Raw genomic sequence first — 19,490 nt, forward strand, 5'->3', positions numbered from 1 at the left:
CCCGTGACAAAGTCCAGGCCGATGTGGGACCAGGGGCGATGAGGCACGGGCAGTGGCTGTAGCAGCCCTGAGGTCTTTCTGTGGTCGGCCTTGCCCCTGGCGCAGGTGGTACAGGCCTGGACGTAGTCCCGGACGTCGGCCTCCAGGGATGCCCACCAGAAGCGTTGCCGGACGACTGTCACGGTCCTTCGCACCCCAGGGTGACAGGAGAGCTTAGAACCGTGACAGAAGTCCAGGACTGCAGCCCTAGCTTCTGGTGGGACGTATAGTCTGTTCTTTGGTCCGTTTCCGGGGTCCGGGTCACGGGTCAGGGCCTCCCGGACGGTCTTCTCCACGTCCCAGGTGAGGGCGGCCACGATAGCGGACTCCGGGATGATGGGATCCGGGGGATCCGACGGTTCCGTTTTGACTTCATCTTCGTGCACCCGGGACAATGCATCCGATCTTTGATTCTTGGTCCCGGGACGGTAGGTAATCCGGAAGTCAAAACGGCCAAAGAACAGTGACCAGCGGGCTTGCCTGGGGTTCAGCCGCTTGGCGGTCCTGATGTACTCCAGGTTCCGATGGTCAGTGAAAACCGTGAATGGCACGGCTGTTCCCTCCAACAGATGTCTCCACTCTTCGAGGGCCTCTTTCACAGCAAGGAGTTCCCGATTGCCGACGTCATAGTTCCGTTCAGCGGGGGTCAACCTGCGGGAAAAATAGGCACACGGGTGAAGGACCTTATCGGTCTTCCCGCTCTGGGAGAGCACCGCTCCTATCCCTGAGTCCGAGGCATCCACTTCAACCACTAACTGGCGGCTAGGATCGGGCTGCACCAGAACTGGTGCAGACGAAAAGCGCCGTTTCAACTCCTTGAACGCGGCTTCGCACCGATCCGACCAGGTGAAGGGGACTTTTGGAGAGGTCAGGGCTGTCAGGGGGCTAACTACCTGACTGTAGCCCTTAATGAACCTCCTGTAGAAATTAGCAAAGCCGAGGAACTGTTGCAGCTTCCTACGGCTTGTGGGTTGGGGCCAATCTCTCACCGCCGCAACCTTGGCCGGATCAGGGGCGACGGAGTTGGAGGAGATGATAAACCCCAGGAAGGACAAAGAAGTGCGGTGGAATTCACACTTCTCGCCCTTCACAAACAGACGGTTCTCCAACAACCGCTGCAGGACCTGACGGACATGCCGGACATGAGTCTCAGGATCCGGGGAAAAGATGAGTATATCGTCCAGATACACGAAGACAAACCGGTGCAGGAAGTCCCGCAAGACATCGTTTACCAACGCTTGGAAAGTCGCGGGAGCATTAGTGAGACCGAACGGCATGACCAGGTACTCAAAATGACCTAACGGGGTGTTAAATGCCGTCTTCCATTCGTCTCCCTTCCGGATCCGAACCAAATGATACGCATTCCTAAGATCAAGCTTGGTGAAGATTTTGGCTCCATGCAAGGGGGTGAACACTGAATCCAACAAGGGCAACGGGTATCGATTGCGAACCGTGATTTCGTTCAACCCCCTATAATCAATGCATGGACGAAGCCCGCCATCCTTTTTACCCACAAAAAAGAAACCAGCACCCATCGGAGAGGTGGAATTCCGGATCAACCCGGCAGCTAATGAGTCCCGGATGTAGGTCTCCATTGATTCACGCTCCGGCCGTGAGAGGTTGTACAGCCTACTGGACGGGAACTCACTGCCTGGAACCAAATCAATGGCACAATCATACGGGCGGTGGGGAGGAAGAGTGAGAGCCAGATCCTTGCTGAACACGTCAGCGAGGTCATGGTACTCCGCCGGCACCGCCTTCAGATTGGGCGGGACTCGGACCTCCTCCTTAGCTTGGGAGCCGGGAGGAACCGGGGAACCTAGACACTCCCGATGGCAGGTTTCGCTCCACTGAACCACTACCCCGGACGGCCAATCGATCCGGGGATTGTGCTTTAGCATCCAGGGAAAACCCAAAACCACACGGGAGGTGGCCTGAGTCACAAAGAACTCGATCACCTCCCGGTGGTTACCTGACACCACCAGAGTTACAGGTGGTGTCTTATGCGTGATTGGTGGGAGTAGGGAGCCATCTAGTGCCCGAACCTGCACAGGCGAGGTAAGAGCCACCAGAGGGAGCCCTATCTCCCTGGCCCATCTACTGTCTAGCAGATTCCCCTCAGAGCCCGTGTCCACCAGTGCTGGGGCCTTCAGGGTTGAATCCTCAAACAGGATCATGACTGGGAGTCGTGTAGCAATGTGGGTGTGTCCCACGTGAATGTTTCGGCCCACCCCTGGCCCAGTCTCTAGGGGCGGGCGTTGGAGTTTATCCGCTCGGGGCAGTCGCTTGCGAGGTGCTCACTCGAGCCACAAACATAACAAGCTCCGTAGGCCCGCCTCCTTTGTGCTCCAGGTGCCCTAAATGTTGCCCTGCTCGTGTCCATAGCTTCGTCAGCAGGGGGAGCCGTAGGCGCACGGAGCGCAGGAACAGAGGAGCGTGGGGAGGGCGGAGCTCGGTCGGAACCGGAAGGGACAGGGATGACTCGTGCCTGGCCACGCCCTTCGCCTCGTTCCCGACGGCGTTCCTCTAGCCGGTTGTCGAGTCGTATGACTAGATCGATGAGCCCATCTAAATCCCGCGGTTCGTCCTTCGCCACCAGGTGCTCTTTTAGGACCAGTGACAGTCCATTTACAAAGGCGGCGCGGAGGGCAGTGCTATTCCAGCCGGATCTCGCCGCCGCGATGCGGAAGGCGACTGCATAGGCAGCTGCGCTCCGACGCCCCTGTCTTATTGACAGTAGCACGGTTGAAGCGGTCTCTCCTCTGTTGGGATGATCGAACACCGTTCTGAGCTCCCGCACAAACCCATCGTATGTATGAAGGAGCCGTGAGTTCTGCTCCCAGAGCGCTGTAGCCCAAGCGCGTGCCTCCCCGCGAAGCAGGTTTATTACATAAGCTACTTTGCTAGCGTCAGTCGCGTACATCACGGGACGCTGTGCGAAGACGAGCGAACACTGCATCAAAAAATCCGCGCACGTCTCCACACAGCCTCCGTACGGTTCTGGAGGGCTTATGTAAGCTTCTGGGGACGGAGGAAGGGACCGTTGAACGACCAGTGGAACGTCGCTATCACGCGCAGGGTCCTCGGGAGGGAGAGCCGCAGCGGCGCCCACTTGTGCGGCGAGAGCCTCCACCCTGCGGTTTAGGAGAACGTGCTGCTCGGTCATTAAATCGATCCGAGTGGTGAAAGCGGTGAGGATCCGCTGCAACTCACCGATTACCCCTCCCGAAGACGCCGACGCGCCCTGTTCTTCCATTGGCCGTTCAACAGCCGGTTGACGCCCCTCGGGATCCATGACGCTGGCCGAGATATCCTGTTGTGAAAGTGTAGGTACACGGACCCACAACAGGGGGCGTAATGAACGGACAATGGAGAAAGGTGAATAACAAGTTTTACTGTTGTGAAACGAGCACAACTAATACAACAATCAATAATTTGGGGTTTAGGTCGAAATCCGCTGGTGTCGTGTGGGCAGGCTCGAAGGTAGGAGACGTCCGTCCCAGTCGAACCGGAACCACCCAGATCTCCTCTGCCACCGAACCCTGGGAGTACTGGAACCGCCAAGTCCCGAATTCCCAGGTGGCCACTGCCTCCGCTCGTCGGATCCGGTACTGCTGGCGGGAGAGAGCAACAAACACACAGGTGTGGATGCGACAGCACCCAGTAAACGGAGAGGGGAGAAGCCGCCTCCACCTCTTGTCACTATACAGCAGGAAGGTGAGTACTTATCCAAGTGATTAGCTTTCAGTAGTCAGCTGTCCTGAAAAGGTTTAACAAGTTTTATCTGGTTATGCAGAATATGCGTGCAGAGAATGTTACCTCAATCTTAAGGCGATATCTCGGCACTGAGGTGGAGACGCCATCCTGATGATATACCTCCGTGCTGAGTGGAGTCAGCTGTGTCCAGTAATGGGTGACAGCTGTCACCCTGACTGCTCTCGTAAGGCGGCAGCGCCCTCTGGTGCCTGGAGCCCGCACTCCAGGCAGGGCGCCCTCTGGTGGTGGTGGGCCAGCAGTACCTCCTCTTCAGCGGCCCACACAACAGTAAAGGCACCTCGACACTTACATGAATCCCACACAATGAGTAAACTTGTCATAAACTGTAGTTACCTGTGCAAGAACTGTGCGCGGCTGCATGCCAGTGTGCAAAGAAAATTTTGAAATGTTCAAAATTTGTGGCACTCATAAATTTTGTTCCGCTTGCATGAACTACTCATGAACACTGAGTAACCTATTTGAAAACACTTTGTGTCACTGGGCGCAAGGCATCTGAATGTGAAATTAGATGAAAATGCAACTGTTTTACCAATCTGTTACAATATATCTAATAAATAATTACCTTTGAGACAAGATTCCAAATGCATTCTCCACCACACGGTGCACAAGACAGCCTGCAGCTGTAGATAATGTCTCTGTGATTCTGGGAGCGATGAGAGAATGGTTTCATCAGCCAAGTTCTGAGCGCAAATGCATCACTGACTATGAAATGATATGGCACAGGATTTATTTTATATAGCGTGGCATCAAGTGGGACAAAGCGGGACGCATTGGTGCATTGACAAATTGCAGGGAAGTGTGGGGATCAAATTTGTGCAAATGTCAAGGTGGCTCAAGGCATAATTATGGCATACATTAGAATTTTGAAGTGTAGAAGTGTACATTAAAATTGTGACTTTGAATCACATACTAGCCTAATTTAGAAAGGTAAATGTTTTTGACTCCGTAGCTTATCACAAATTTCATTGTATTTTTTTCTTTTTTCATTGGTGCTTGAGATTCCTCCAATAACTCAGTTGTTATTTTATTTTTCCTCTGGTAGTCCTGTCTAATGATGAATGCTGAAATAATAATGTAAAAACACACACACACACACACACACACACACACACACACACACACACACACACACACACACACACACACACACACACACACACACACACACACACACACACACACACACACACACACAAGTAGCAGGAGGTGGTAAAATCACAAGTCAGAATTTCAATACATCCACTTGGGAAATGATTCACAATATTAATACCAGCATTTTGGCATCAAAATGAATCCTATATCTTAAAAATAACCCCCCACCCTTGAATGTAACAAAGTATGGTCTATTTTCAATTATCTGGTTATTCCGCTATGTGTAAAGTTTGTCCATGCTCTTCAAAAACTTTATAAACACAATTCTTTCACAAAGGTTTTATTTCAGTAACACTGTGTGAATAACAGAACTTAGGAGGAGGCCATGCTCTTCCAAAAATTTAAAAACATAAACCATTGTCAAAGTTTTTATTTCAGTCACACTGTGTCAATAACAGAACTTAGGAGGAGGCCATGCTCTTCAAAAACTTTAAAAACATAAACCATTGTCAAAGGTTGTATTTCAGTCACACTGTGTCAATAACAGAACTTAGGAGGAGGCCATGCTCTTCAAAAACTTTAAAAACATAAACCATTGTCAAAGGTTTTATCAAATTCTTTAGCCTGAGATCTTGTTTTTGGCTTAACCATGACACTTGATTTACTACAACTTGCCATCTTGAAATTACATGTGTAACTGCATGATCACTGTAATAATATCAGTGCTTATGTAGCTTTTGTGACTTCTCTAAAACAAGTACTACCAAGTCAGGAGCATTATATATCATAAACTTGAATGTTGTGTTCAATGCAGGGTTCATCAAAACTAATCATGAAGTCAAAACAATTACATTGTAATATTTCAAAAGATGTTAAAATTACAGTATATATTGTAATTTTCTTTTTTGCATGGGGTGTTTTTTTTTGTCATGGTAGTCACCCACTTCCTATATAAAATATCTGAATCTCTGAAGTGGATATAAGCATATTTGAAAAAAAAAAAAATATTTTCTACCATTACCACCTCCTGCTAACAAAAGCCCCCCCCCCCCCCCCCCCCCCCCACACACACACACAAAAATACCCTCTTCAATTTATTTATTTATTTTTTTGTTGAGATGCCCGGTTTAAAACTTGAATCAGTTTGACAGAACTCAGTAGCACCATGTGTGAGAACTGTGGTTTAGTTTATATCTTCCTCCACTGCATTATTTGATGCCACATTTTTACACTACAGAAGTAGCCACTAACACGTTTTTTTACCTTTCAACTAAAAACTGTAACACAAGAAATGATTGGTTTTTTTGAAGGCCCCAGCTGTTGGTTTTTTTGAAGGCCCCAGCTGTTTGAGTCTGAAAATGACAATGTTTTAATAGGCTGTTGTACTCTGAGATTATCTCTATAATTACAACTCCAAGGAGCGTGTTTGTCGGTGTGAAACAAAACAACTCCATTTTTCTGTCTGAATTGAAGCAGCCTCATTCATCCTCCTTCAACTTGCCATTTTTCCCCCCCTCTGATGTTTGTCAGTTGGTGGAGGTTTTGGAGGCTGAGTGAAGCAGTGATTTGGCATGTTGGTGAGTGTGTTGGGGCTAATCAGACAGAGGGGCCACTGTAATGGACAGAATGTGGGCAGAATCACAGCTAGACCTGCCGCTGTAGGGAGCTGGTAATACAACTAATTTCTCCTCTGTCTCAGCCAGCGCACACACGGAAATGGGGTTAACAAAGGTGCGAGCGGCATCAGATGAGCAGCTGTTGCCTTTGTCAGAACCGAACAGCCAAAGAGGCGAATCTTTACAAAATCCCTCGTCCTCCTTTTTGTGCAAATTCAGAAATACGTATGTAGAAATTAAGGGCAGGACCTGTGCATATTACTTTCTTCATCTCTGAAGGCAGTGATGCTATACCGCCTGATGAAATGTGCATCAGGTTACGCATACATTCCTTTATTGGCTGAGGTTTGTGCATTTGTTGTGCTGGAGAAGCAATTGCCTATTACAAAGATGTCTCTCGTAGGGAAATAAGGTGCTGTGGTGTACGTTGGAACCACCAGCGGTATCGGTGTGAAGTGCCACTCTTTTTGATAAGAAGCTGCCTATGTATTAATGCAGATATTAAGGTACAATCACTGGAGTTTGTTGTCCCAGTTCTGTGTGATTGGTCTGGTCAAATTCTAATCACAACAAATTCCACAGCAATTCCTAATATGCAGCAAAGTATGATGCTTCATTTGATGGGAATTGTAAGGAGCTGTGTGCTGCATTCTGACCCATGTGAGCTGTAAAAAAGTGGAATTCTATACGGACTTAAGCCCAAATATGTTCCACGATGGGTAATTGAAAAGTTTTGAGTCTGACCAAGAAGAAAATACAACTGACTTAGTGTAATGCTTTATATTTCAACATAGTCCCTATGTACAGCAAATTTATATTTGCAAACTCTGGCGCCTTGAGTCTTCACTGTGCCAGTTATATTAGTTATATTGTTATTAGTAGCCTTAAAGGCCTATAGTCATTATGCTACACCACATCATCCTCTACTAGATGTATAATGAGATGCAGCAAACCACATTTTACAATGCAAACTCCTAAAAGTCCTACTTTTGCAGTTATTTTGGTTAAAGTAACTCAAACATAATGCAGAAGCATGAACACACTACAATTCAGAGACAGTAATTTTGTAATCTAATGAATTATTTTCAAACTGCAACTAGTGATCTATAATTTATTACATTTTGAAGTAACTTGCACTGGTGCAATAGTGCTGTGGCAAAACAATGTTAATATCACCGCAATAACTCAATTACAGTCTGATGGTGTGCCTTCGACTTTTATCTATGAAACATAGCGTTTGGGGGACTGTTTTGTACTTGAATGAATTTAATAGAGTATCCCTTTGAGGAAAAAAATGGGTGTTGTTGTTGTTGGTGGTGGTGGGGTGCTCTTATTTAGTCCAAGATTTAAGAACAAAAGTATTTATTTAAGTCCAGGCCTGTTTTAAAGACCCAAGGTTTGTCAAAATTTTCATTTTAAATCCTGCATTAAGCCACACCAAACACCACAACTCCCATAGTAACAGTCGCCTGATCCGGAGAAACAGGGAGCAGGAGGAACAAGAGGAGACTGAAATGCACATGCCAGCGACGGCTGAGATGCATTAAAGCTCCCCCATCAGGAGCAGTAATGGATTAAAGGCCGCTGTGGCTCTGCAGTTTGCCAGTCAATGTTCTTTCGCTCTCCTCCGACCCGAGCCCCCCCCTCCTCTGTTCTCTTCCCGCTGGAAGAAGTTGATTTGCCATCAATTGCCATCTTGGCTGGTGCCATTAATGCACGCCCACAAAAGGATGACACAACGCATTATCACCTCACTCCCTTTCAAATTAGAGCTGAGCGATGCCTCGGCGCAGCTTGTGACTGGTTAACACTATCAGCTATTTGTAGGGATTGCTCCCTAATACGCAGCGTCTAAAGATTTCATCAGGCATTTGATGACGGAAATAAACCACTGCCCACAGGGAAATTGGACTGATTAATGGAATTATGTGTTGGAGGGGAGTCGATACAGGCGGCAGACACTCACGTAGGGAAGAGCAGAGCTGACCAGACTGGAGTGACCTCACCTCGAACGGGGATTGTGCCCACAACAAAAACCAAGGACTGAGACCAGTGCGTGGCCCGGTCTTCCACCACTATAAATACCCCAAACCAGTTGAGTACAGATCATTTATATGCCATCTATCTAACAGAAAGTGCACTACAAACTTTATCATGTTGGGTAAGAGCAGCGCCAAAATGCCACTTCTTCTGCCTTTGTCCCCTTTTACCAGGACAGTTTTTTTTGCCCCCTCTTCAATTTTAGTGTAAGTGCTCTTTTAGTCCTCCTTAATGTGGACTAAGGTGCCAAAACTGTAGGCAACCCTTTTTTTCACCACCACGACCCAGGCTACCTTTGCTTCAAATTAAGGCCTCCTTTTGCATGAATTGTGCAGCACTTGTGGAGCATACAGATGGTTCTTTTACAACCATTCATGCATTTGGAGAGACTAGCAGCGAACCTATTGAAGCTATTTACTCTTTTATCGACTACTGTGTGTCCCATTTGGCATTTTTGTGTCATTGAAATCTGCTTTGATTGCTATTTGATTCCAGTGCAGACTGCTCGCCATATACAAGCGGTGCAAATGTGGGGGATTCATTCAAATGAAGGAGCACCAAGCAGGTTTTTGGTACTGTGATAGGAAATGGGTCTTGTCATGCTCAGAACCTGCTCTGATACTTCTCAGACAATCAACAATTTTAATGAAACAGTCAAAACTAGTAGACAAATTTAAATAGATCTAAAATTAATGTTTAATGTCACCTACTTCTAGTCTGTAAATTAATGGTAATGTAATGAATGAGTCTTATTGACCTCGCCTGAAGCAGATTATTCTAATGGCCATGTCTGTTTGTTTGTGCACGGCGATATCTTCAAAACGTAAAAAGCCATTTCAGTCAAACTTGGTAGATACACTCTGTGGACCATCCTCTCACAACACAGGTCATATGAAGGTCCTAAGTCAAAGGTCAAGGTCAAATCAGATGTCAGTGTTGAAAATACATTTGCATCAATATATCAGCAACACCACAAGATATTTAAATGTAGTTTTCTGTATAGATTTCTGCTCTCCAGGACTTTACAAATGTATTAGAAATCTGATGTCAGTGATGTCGTGTGATGGTGCCAAGCAAAGGTGAAAAATTAGGCATGAGTAATGAACAGAATAAATTCAACCCCTTTGGCCCCAGCATCCACATTTGAAGCCAGTTTCCACCTCTTCTATATCAGTCAGAACTCTGACACACTCCAAAAACATTTGCACTACGTATCACTCATCCACCATCAAGATAAGAGTCCTTAATCTTAGACATAATACCAAAGGACTGATGTTGGTGTCTGTGAAAACAAAAATTAAAGCTGGCTCATGCTTTTGGCCACACACTTGTGGTGATGTGGATTCATCTGTGACGCTCTGCACCATCAGGCAAGAAAATGATTTCCTGGAGAAGGGTCCATTACATTCTAGTTCTTCATGGGAATCTGGATTGTGAACAACATTTAATGATTTTTTCCCCCACCTATTAACTTTCATAAGTTTAATGACCCTCACCCTTTGACTGGTGATCAAGTTGTTATCAACCTGATCTTGTATATGTTGTCTGATAGCAATTCTGTTTTATATGTGATGTCACCCCCTCCCTCCAGCAAGAAGTATTTGTCAAATTTGTGTTTATTTTATACCACACGTTTGCCAAACTGCATTGTATGGAGAGGATTTAAATTCAATAATGAGCAAAATTGGTTCAATGAGGTGAAAACGTTCACTCTGGGTTCTGAAAGCTTCAACAGCACTGCCCTCTAGTGTTCATTCAGTGACACCAACTCTACTGAAAATGAAATAGACGACTGTAAACAGATTCACCCCATTTAACCATGTAACTCATCCATTATCTAAAGGTTGCAAAGATATTGTGTGTGTGTGTGTATGTATATATACAAGAATGCAAATATGATATGCAGTTTATATATATAAAACTGCATATCATATTTGCCTTCTTGTGTAACATTTCTGAAACGGCAGCTGAATTTGACACTTACTGCACTACAATAAATGTTTTGTATATTTTAAATGATGAATAATGTTGATTGTGATTCTTCTATTTCCTAAATGCAATCATCAGTTATAAACCTGGCAAGACTCTGGACATTAGAAATGTGTCACTGTCAAAATGTCATTAGTTGCTCTAATAGCACTCTGCCAATGGGCCGTTCTGTGGCTTTTAAATGAAACGTTAATCCCTAAAATACCAAACAGAATTATGAGTGTGCTGAATGGCATCATTAAGTGCAGCAGCACAGATTACAGAGGAGCTGAAAGATTGTCCAAAGTTGGCAACAACGGCTTCATAACTTTTCTTTGGTGGCTCTTAGGAGACTCCCATTAAACCCTGCAGTCATAATTCATCTTCAGTCACTGCAAATTGCTTTCCAATATACAAAGCATCACGGTGGCTTCAGAGACATCGTTAAGCACAGTGACGGTGACATTTCCAGATCACTGTGGATTACAGGCACACAACAAAGAAAGAATACTCCTGCTTTTCAATAATAATATGACTTTTATTTTCTTCACAGTTCATACAGAATAATTTGATCAACATGATCTAGGAGGCTATGATGTTTGTCCTGAATGATCTACTGTCGACTCCCTGAGAATTGACACACTGTAATAAGTTAACATGAAATAATCTTTCACTGCGCAGACCCCTTTGTGCAATGTCACTAGGCATGTAAACAAGCATGAATCTGATTGACCACTATTTATTTTGTGTGGACAAATGTTTTATTTTCAGATGTTTTTAATTTAGGGAAGAGGCAGCTAAATTTCAGGCATATGTTTCCTTTCTTTGGCATTTGTGCCTTATGACATCACAAACGTATTATCTCCAACAAGTATTTGTGATGCCATAAGATAGGGAAGGACATCAACTGAAGTTAAAAGTCTCTGTTGTATTAAAAAGCAGAACTGGTAAAGAGGTCAAAGGAACTATTTTCCTTAAAATGTAATAAATTTATTCTTGTCTCATGACTTCCTTGCCTTATGACATCAGGAAGATTTGACTGATGGTATGAATCTTTGTGATATCAAAAGGTAAAGATTTTAAAGATATAAGGAAAACCTACCCCACAGTGTTAAAGAAATTCAAGAAAGAGGACTGAACCTTGAGGCTGCCACTCGCCCTGGTGTTTCACAGCCAGAATCCATTGGGTTCGATTTCATTTGAGACACATGTTGCATGTTTTGTCCATTTATACATGGGTTCTCTGAATGCTGAGGTCTGAAAAAAGGAATTTTGGCTACCTGTTTATAGGTGTTAGATTAGTGATTTGTCCAGGGTGTACTCTTCCCAGTGCATGCTGGGATAGGCTACAGTGCCCCATAATGGGATAAGTGTTGGAAAATGAATAAGAGTAATTATTTGGAGGTCAATTCAGTTCACCACTGACCCAACAACGATCACTTGACAAAACTGACCTAAAACCAAGGACAATCACAGATGAGCTTCGATCCTGTGTTTGCGTGAGATTAAAGTTATACCTGTGTTTGCTAACACACACATTTCTCTGCTCTTGAAATCACTCAAGCATCAGCTCCTCTTTGTTCACCCCATCAATAAAATCCTGAAGCTGCATTTAGTTCTAAGCACTAAACAGCCACTTTCCCCCTACAGGCAATATTTTGAAGAAGTTAACTTTTCCAGCAGCTGTAACAACACGCTGAGACCTCATCAGTTTGAAAACAGATGGATCAATTAGGCCTGTGGTTGAAAGCAGAGGGATAAGATATCCGTGAAGTGCCTTTCCTTCAAATCCCCTTAGTCAAGGCTTCTCTGCGGTGATCTGCTTTACTGTGGATCCGGCTCAGACTGGAATCAAACACTGGCATCTGGAGCCAAGCAAACCTTTCACTGATTCACCCCAAACTACCATTTCATCCCGATCACACCAGGAGCCGGGGGATGTGTTAGAAACCTCTGAGGAACACGCTGTGCGGGTCAATGCCAGATCGTCTGAAGGTTCTTGGTTGACATCTCCTTCCAGCTTCCCGTGATGAGTCTGAAGGCAGCAGGAGCATCACACGTGACAGTGACGGGAGGCTCGAAATGGTTTCAGGAAACAATGCAGCAACAGACATTACCCCGAGTCCTTGGAACAGTGTTTTTAAGCCTCTGCCGGTTTGTTCCTTAAATACACCAAATAAATCTCTTTCCCACTGGCAAGGCGGTAATGAGATTACTCACAGACGCTCTGTGGAAAACAGGCACATGAAAACGCTGTGGTTGAGTTAGGATGGTGAGATGAAGGATAGCATTAATTTCAAGTACGAAAATGAAAAAAAAAAAGTTTATAGTCAATGTGAAAGACTGATTTATCCAATTTTCCATTTTCTGCTATTTAATAATAAATACTTTCTCTAAACTAAATGTTATTACGATGGTGGAAGACTTACTGAGGGTCTTCACTTGATTAAAAGTAACAGTATCACAGTGTAAAAATACTTGCTCCCTCCTATGCTGTTACTGTGGGCCAAATACGCGATTCAGGAGAACTCAGGAGAAAGCGTAGCTCTGGCTTTTATTCTGATTTCTCATCTATGAGGCTGATCGTTGAACTGTGATCCCATTTATAACTTTGATGGTGAATTAACTTTGATTGTGATCACTGACCTTTGATCCTGATTCTCTTTGATGCTTACACCTGAACTTTGATGCTGCTTGTAGCATTTAGAGCCTGATCCTGATCAGTGACGTCTGATGTTGATCTTGACCTTCAATGGTGAGTTTTGGTTTTTGATCCTGATTCATGATCTTTGAGATTGTTTTTTACCTGCTTGCCAGCCAACCAGCCATGTCTAGAAATGTGTGATTGCACAAGCTTTTTCATGGAGGCAGCTGATGTCATGTTACTAAGTTCAGATGAAACCATCTATATCAATACCTAAGGACTCTTGATTGGATTACAGCTGGAGCCCAGATACATATGAACTTCTGTGACATACGTCACAGACTTCCAAAATGACTGTTTAAGCATAAATTTTTACTTAATGCAATATAACATCTACATACACATGCAAAGAGGGATGTTATGAAATTGGATGGTGTTTAACATGAAATTCCAACATATTTAACAGCACGAGGTAGACAAAATAATTTTGTGCAATGTGACCCCTTTAAAATTTTTAGTAAACAAAAATTACCTGGCTGCTTGAATAAGTATAAATGGATCTCACAATTATTCTGAAAATGCAGCCAAAATGAACCTGGATTGTATTGTTCTGTAATCTAAAAGTGCACAAGAATACACATTTAGAAAATATTATATGTTGAAACAATATCCAATTAATGAAATAATGAGAGAGAGCGAGAGAGAGAGAGAGAAAAAAAACGTTCAGTTATATAATAACATTGTGCTGATGTCAGTATTTGAAAATTGATCAATATGTTCTGTCTAGTTCAGGAGCCTAATCAATATTAATCCTCAAAAATCCTGTCTTTGAGGCCTGAAATATGTTTATATTCTCTCTTATATCGATGGATGAAAATGTAAAAGCCCTTGTAAAGCATGAGTACCTGAAAACTGCACTTTAGCAGAACATCCGAGGAAATCTGCTTTCCTCTTTTATTATTGATGCTGTCACCAGTCACTGATGGATTTTTTTCCCTCCCCTGATCTGAATGTGAATATAAACTCAGGCTGGTCTGGTGGTTGAACTGCTATAAGATGAGCAGAATTCACAGGTTAAACTGAGCTGAATAATGATTTTTCACTCCAGATTGAACAAAACAAGAAAATAAGCAATCACAGCATCACTGTGAGAGTGGGCCTGAGGGAAATCACAAAGACACCTAATCAGTTTTATATTGACCTCTGTTGGTGACCCATGAGAATGACAACAGCATCAACCTCTTATAATGAAGTCAATTGTCTTCTGCCCCGACAAGGACTATTTAGTGAAGAGACAGAATATGCACAACCAATAATGTATTTAAAACATTTTTAATGATCAACTCTCTGTTGCAGAACTAACAGAACTGAACTGTACGGGAACAGTCCTGATGACTTTTCCTGAAAAGCTTTCAGCACATTTGTTCAAATGGTGGAACATCATTTCAGGATGGACACATGGACACAGGAAAAAAATGTCAAATCCTCACCTCACTTGATTTGCTCTGACAGAGCTGCCTTTTTGCATTAAAAGTGTTTTCAGCCAAACTACTTCACATTTAGCATCAATTTCATTGACAAGCTTTCAAATCAGAATCTGAGCTTAAGGCAGTTTGTGAATTTCTCTGCACAGGATCTAAAGCAGGAGTCACAAACAGGTATTGCAGCGTTTCTTTCAGTGTTGCCTGATTTTGTGCTAACGATGGCAACAACTAACTAGTAAAACTGATAAAAAAAAATTTGGTGGCGACAAATTTTTGATGCTGATGAGTTCAGTTTCTGATGTTACATGTTCTGCCATCTACTGGTGCCCAGATGCTCAGTACTTAGGGTGAATACTGCCATGAACACTACTGGCCAGTAGATGGCAGTAGAGGCCTGAAAAACCTGAAAAACAAAATTCCAGATAATCTGTGTCTGCTGCGTTTAAGATGCGTGGAATTTAATAAACGCAAACTGAATTTCAGACATCTTATATATATTACGCTGGAACAAAGACGACAGACAGTGTTTGACATAAGCAAGATGTTAAAGAGCAAACAGGAATTGATTGCAATGATTCCAACTGAAAATAATGGAGAAGCAACCTGGGCTTCTGGCATTTTTACAAAAAAACAAACACAATAACAACATCTATTAAACCCAGAGAATATATTCACGAGAGTTTTAGGCACAATATACAAAGTGTTTAATGCTGTTGTCCCTGTGGAGCCTGATCAGAGCATCTCAAATGTATTTCTTCTGTCATGAATGTACAGAGATTGCCCATAATGCACTGGGCACACCAGGTCCACACTAAAACCTTCAAAAATAGTGCATTACTTAAAAACTAAAACATATATCTGACATTTTCACTTTATAAAACTTCAGACGTGACGTTAATTTAAATATCTTGTCCAAAATTAGTTTGGTTAAAATTTTAATCATAAGTTAAAACTGTATGCCTCTGGATGACTTGGGTGATATTGCCAGCATATCAGTATGGGATCAAAAGAAGTGAGTTTTGTTTTTTCTTTTCTATGAGCAGTTCTCCTTGCCTGCAGAGGACCAGAACTAGCTCTCCTGTTTGTAAAGCACAGTGCATCTACTCCTAAACATCAAACAGACAAACTGATTTTATACTTCATAAATGTTTGTAACTGTTGAGCTTTGTTTACTACGTCTGCAAAAATGTTAGCGGCCTAAAAATTATCAGACCAAAACTTATCGGAAGATAATTGGTCCGATGATGGTTTTCAAAGTTATCTGAAAAGCTAATCCGATAATGAAAGCATTATCTTCGATAATTACTGGTTAGTGGATTAGCGGAACTGTGCACACCACTGAATTTCATGCACCATAGGTGTCAAAGTGATTCCAGAAAGGGCCCGGAGTGTGCAGGTTTTCTTTACAACCACCCACTCCATCTGACGATTTCACTGATTAACATCATTTTGGGCAGACTGGATGAGTCCATCAGTGAAACCACCTGCCTAGATCAATCCAAAAAGTAAGTAAAATCCCGTAGACCTGTCTGCCACCTGCTAGAAGATATCTGGGATTGTTGCGGTACCTTCACACCGGAAGCGTTGACGGCATTAGAAGCGTTGTGAATCGGTCTAAAAAGCATTATTTTCAATGAGACGCTTTGCGTTTTTGATGCGATGCTTTACTAAAGCAACGTTTCACCGGAAGCACGTTGCTGCTTGTCAACAAGCTACCACGGTCAAAGTTCAACCCAATCCAACTTGCGCTGCTATGTGCTGTGATGTAGCTTTGCGCTGTCCAATAGAAATGAGGCATCACGCCAAAACACATAAGACTACAGTGGCAGAAACCACTGATCTGTATAAAACACTGTATTATATACAGATCAGTGACAGAAGCGTGTCACAGAACTGCTCATTTATACACAGCAGTTTTCTGAACAAAATCTTTGCAAATGTTTTTTTTTTTTTTACCTCAAAATTAATTTCTGATTACTGTAAAAAAAAGTTTAGAACACTTGTAATTAAAATAGTAAAAAATAAAAAAATTCCATACTTAGCTGTTATTTCAGATTACAACTCCAATTCCAATGAATTTGGGATGTTGTGTAAAATGTAAATAAAACAGAATACAATGATTTGCAAATCTTCTTCAACCTATATTCAACTGAATACACCACAAAGACAAGATATTTAATGTTCAAACTGTTAAACTTTATTGTTTTATTGCAAATATTTGATAATTTTGAAATGGATGTCTGCAACACATTTCAAAAAAGCTGGGACAGTGGTATGTTTACCACTGTGTTACATCACCTTTCCTTCTAACAACACCCAGTTTATGTTGTCTGCACAACAAATGTTTCTGACTGTAGGACAAATACAAAAATTCTTAAACTATAAAGAAACACTAAACAGTAAAAAAAACAAAAAAACAAAAAACAACAACAACAAAAAAACCCCAAACAAAAAACGCCCCCCCAAAAATCTAAGTCACTTAAAGTTGAGCTTTTTGTGGTCTGAGAAGTAACAAAAAAGCTGTAGCTTTATTTGGATAGACGGATCGGTGCAGCATCTGCAGTGATGTGGTCGCTGTATCGGACCGTCGTGGTGAAGAGAGAGCTGAGTAGGGGAGCAAAGCTCTCGATTTACCGATCGATCTACGTTCCCATCCTCACCTATGGTCATGACATTTGGCTCATGACCGAAAGAACGAGATCGCGAGTACAAGCGGCCGAGATGAGTTTCCTCCGCAGGGTTCCTTAGAGATAGGGTGAGGAGCTCGGTCACTCAGGAGGAGCTCAGAGTCGAGCTGCTGCTCCTCCATGTCGAAAGGAGCCAGTTGAGGTGGCTCGGGCATCTTTTCTGGATGCCCCCTGGATGCCTCGCTGGAGAGGTGTTCCGAGCACATCCCATCGGGAGGAGGCCCCGGGGAAGACCCAGGGCACGCTGGAGGGACTACATCTCTCGGCTGGCTTGGGAACGCCTTGGGGTTCCCCCAGACGAGCTGGGGGAGGTGTGTGTGGATCGGTCTGGGCGGCTTTGCTTGAGCTGCTGCCTCCGCGACCCGACTTCGGATAAAGTGGAAGAAAATGGATGGATGGATGGAAAAATAGACTGAACCATTGACAAATTAAAGCGTTCACTTGGCTCAACTGTGCTAAAAGGCTAAGCTAATGTTAGCCAAGCAAAACCTGGCAGTGCAGGAACGTTTTATTTTTTAATTATTCTCACCTCAGATTAAGATGCAGAACTAAGCTCCATTTGGTCAAACTGAGTGTTTGTATGAGGAATTTCGTATTGAATCGGTCTGCTCCATCATCCCGGCTGCCTGCCTCGCTCTGCCCCAGAATGAGGCCTGAACTCCGGCTGCTCCATGCAGCTCTGCACGCTGTCGCAGTTCGATTGATCCCACCAAGTCATCAGTCCTCCCTCTGCTCGGCATCACTCTGAAAAATAGCTGAAAAAAAAAAACCTTCCCTCAACGGGGTGATGGCAGACTCGTTCTACTGCTATCTTTTTACAGCTTTTTTACCATCTAAGATGGCGATCGCTCAGCTTTTGGAGTTGTGGAAAAACCCAGAGTGTGATGCAACAACCCCACCCCCTTGCCGTGTTGAACACGCCCACAAAGCACCTGATGCAACTGGACACGTTAACTGCTGCGACTGACACTTGCGATGTGAAAGGCCCTTGATTGTGACAGAATTAGGGGCAAGTGTGGTTGAAGTTATATGGAGCTTGAAATGCGCTTGTTTGTCCTTTTTTCCATTTCCAAAGCCTAGGTTTGGTGGTGGCCACCAAGGCCACTGCTACTTATTTTAATTTACCAGCTAATTATTTCTGTAATCATGTGTGTGTGTTTGCGCAGGTCAATCAGCTACTGAAAAGTCTACGAACCTGAGAGAATCATCAGATTCAGTCTGTGTGTAACTGGAGACAGGCGTCTCAGTAAGGTGCCCTTGGGGGCACCTGAAGGATAGATGAACTTTATGTGAAGATTGTCTTTGGATCAAGGAACAGCTGATTGAATTTAGCAATAACCTGGATGCGCATCAAAATATTCATGCTTTTTTATTTTAAACTTTGCAAGAGAGGGTGTTTTTCAAGAACCCACTTTATGATGTCACATAACTATTTACATGTGGCCACACAGTTGTGCATAACAGGTGAATCTTTGCAGAACTTTTGATCTCAAATAACTTTTTTCCAATCATCTTATTTCATATCTAAAATTCTGAGTTTTGTCCGCTTTGTGTGCCATAGCTGCAGGTGACCCTGTTTATTGAGGAGGCGCACTGGAACTCATTTTACTGATAGATTTGTTATAGACAGGCAGGTAATTAGGTATCCCTTCTCTTTATGGCTTATCATGTGAAAATGATGTCGGCCATCGACTTAAATTGTGTTCACACGTTCCCTGAAACAGAGTGGCAGATCCCATAATTCTGTTTTGTCATCTGAAGCTATCTGCTGCATCTCCTACACAGATTAAAAAAGGTTTTTATGAGTTTGTGGTTGAGGATGAAGCCATTTCTGCAGCTGTAAACGCTAGCTGCAGATCACTGTGAGCTGTTTGTGTCGATGACTTCTTGTGGAAGTACTGCAGACTGTTTCGTGGCCTTTTTAGCCTGTAGCTCCTCAGATAAGTGTCACATTCTGGTTTGAAAGTATCTTCATGGTGAAGTCTGAGAAGTACAAAAGGGCACCTTCTGCTATGACACTCTATGTGACTTCTATCTGTTCTGCCTGCATATTTCTGTTTTCTATCCGCACAAACACATATTACTGCCATATACTGGATGTGCTTGAGCTATTTGTATGCTGCCTCCATCTCACTGTGCACAC

Source organism: Thalassophryne amazonica, chromosome 9 (assembly GCF_902500255.1).
Source record: "Thalassophryne amazonica chromosome 9, fThaAma1.1, whole genome shotgun sequence".
NCBI lineage: Eukaryota > Metazoa > Chordata > Actinopteri > Batrachoidiformes > Batrachoididae > Thalassophryne > Thalassophryne amazonica.